Here is a 294-nt window from a genome sequence, read left to right as displayed (position 1 = left end):
TGATTGGCTCCCGAGAAAGGGAGAAGTGCGCATGCGTCAAACCTCGGCAACATGCGATTTGTTGTTGTTGCAGTCGGTATGAAGAAACCTTAAGGCTCTATGTCACAGAACTTGCCCATTCATTCCTCTCATTTTTGTATAGAATTTGTATGAGTGAGTCATTTCATTTGAATAAAATAAACATTTTTAAAGCTATGGGGTGATTTGTATTGAGTGCTGATGAAATATTATTGTTGTACTTCCCAAAAAACTGTTTTGTTACCTATTGAGATGATCTAAATAAATGAAACAAAC

Source organism: Parasteatoda tepidariorum, chromosome 1, assembly GCF_982258835.1.
Source record: "Parasteatoda tepidariorum strain Cologne lab strain chromosome 1, Ptep-v5.0, whole genome shotgun sequence".
Taxonomy (NCBI): Eukaryota; Metazoa; Arthropoda; class Arachnida; order Araneae; family Theridiidae; genus Parasteatoda; species Parasteatoda tepidariorum.
Note: the sequence above shows the minus strand (reverse complement) of the source record.